Below are 2243 nucleotides of genomic sequence, written 5' to 3' on the forward strand. Positions count from 1 at the left end.
ATGGTTGTGAGCCACCATGTGGTTGCTGGGAATTGAACTCAGGACCTTTGGAAGAGCAGGCAATGCTCTTAACCTCTTAGCCGTTTCTCCAGCTCTTGAAACTTCTTTTTATTAACTACATTTTTTATTTCTACTTTATTGTACTTATAATACATTTATTAACTACATTATAATCATATTTTAGTATCAAAGATTATATTTTAGAGTTTTTCATACTGATGTTTTCTGATACAAAATTTCAGTTAAAATTCCAGTTATTTTTTTAAAAAAACCTTTTTAAAGTTTTTTACTGCTCTATAAATTATTCATTGCATATGGAATTATATTTCTGGAGGTGCGGCTTAAGGCCTAGAGGTTTCTGATTCTTTGATCTGAATGAGAAAAACATAATATTAACTCTGAATATAAGTGAAGAATTTAAAAAAATGCATATAATACATGTTCTGGTTCTGTTCTGTTGATGCATTAAGCCTATCCAAAAGCAGATTAGTTCCAGAAAGTATCATTTGGTTTATAAGTATTGTTTGGCCACAGTTCATCATTAAGGAAGTGAGAGCAGATACAAAATCAGGATTAAAGAAGAAAAGCATAGAGGAATGCCTCTTGCTGCCTTACTCACTGGTTCATGCTTGGCTAGCTTTCCTATATAGCTTGGGACCACCTGCCCACATAATGGTGCTATTCACAGTGGACTCCTACATCAATTGACAGTCAAGATGATCACCCACAGATATGCCACAGGCCAATCTGAGCTGAGAAATACTTCACTTGAGGCCTTCTCATCTCTTCTCCCTTGACTCTAGGTTGTTGTCAAGTTGACAAGTAATGATGTCTAAGACAATGACTGATAATCATTACTAATAACTAGGTTTGTTAAATACTAATACTAGAAAAATCAGGCAAGTTCTTGTAGGTTATCTACAGTATAAAGTGCTAATTAAGTTTTATGTGTTTTTATATTAGTGGAACATTTATTTGTTGACTCTATTCCAGATATGCATGTAGTGGCAGACAAGAGATAAGAGCCTAGTCTCAGGAAGCATGTATTCTAGTGGGAGAGCGAGTGATAATGAGAAATGTAGTTAGCAGCCGTGTTGCTCTGTTGTAGGGAGGAGGAGCCGGCGGCCTGCTTTTCGTCCTTCCCGGCTCCCGCACGGCTAGCTTTACACCCGAAATAACCACACACAAACTGTATTCATATAAACACTGCCTGGCCCATTATGTCTAGCCTCTTCTTGGCTAACTCTCATATCTTGCTTAACCGATTTCTAATAATCTGTGTAGCACCATGAGGTGGTGTCTTACCGGGAAAGATTCAGCATGTCTGACCTGGCTGCTAGCTCCATCGCGTCTGCCCTGGAGAGGAGAGGCATGGCGTCTGCCTAACTTCCCTTCTTCCCAGCATTCTGTTCTGTTTACTCCGCCTACCTAATTTTATATCCTATCAAAGGGCCAAGGCAGTTTCTTTATTAACCAATGAAATCAACACAAAGACTCTCCCACATCAGTCTGTGAAGAAAGGGTGTTAAGCGGGGGAAGCATGGTGATCAGGAAAGATGTCTTGGAGGAGTTAGCCTTTGAACTGACCTCTGTATGACAGGGAAGGGCCTGCAATGGGGAAATTACAATACTTGTAAAGATGTAGGTGAGCTTGATGGCTCGGATATAGGCCTGTGCGCTTGGCCTTGAAAGGAGACAGGAAGGGAAAGCAGACTTTGAAAAGGAAGAAAGTGTGTGTGAAGTTAGGGTGCCATGCCAAGTGGGAAGCCATGGGAAGTTTTGTCTTTATTCCTGACGACTTCTAATCACATTCATGATCTTATATCAAATATAGAGATACTTATACAATGAATAGAATCAAATCCAATTACTGATTAATAAACATATGAAATTGTTTTGGAAAGTATAATGTGTGATAGTTACCACAAAGGTATTAAATGCTGTTTTAATTTTTTAAGCAGGAGAGGACCTGATTTCCAACTTTAGCTGCCCTGATCTTGATATCTCTAACTAAAATTAAAATAAATATGGCCATTATAGACTTTCTTTTAAACTGAAAAGGAATACCTTTGAGGTATTTCTGTTTTTTTTAGCTCCTAAAAATTATTTGTTTATTTGTTTGTTTTCAGTGCACTTGGCTAGTTTGGCTAGAAGGAGAAAGAAAGACATTGTAGAAAGTCTCCAGTGTTGGCGTGTGAGGTAGAAGGAGAAAGAAAGACATTGTAGAAAGTCTCCAGTGTTGG

The 2243-nt window shown here is 38.2% G+C and overlaps 1 protein-coding gene across 5 annotated transcripts in view; it reads left to right on the plus strand.

The window, feature by feature from the left end:
* Nucleotides 1-2243, plus strand: part of Akap9 (A-kinase anchoring protein 9) — a 132126-nt gene that overhangs the window by 27652 nt on the left and 102231 nt on the right. The gene's annotated exons all lie outside the window — the stretch shown is intronic.

This window comes from Microtus ochrogaster, chromosome 26, assembly GCF_000317375.1.
Source record: "Microtus ochrogaster isolate Prairie Vole_2 chromosome 26, MicOch1.0, whole genome shotgun sequence".
Lineage (NCBI taxonomy): Eukaryota > Metazoa > Chordata > Mammalia > Rodentia > Cricetidae > Microtus > Microtus ochrogaster.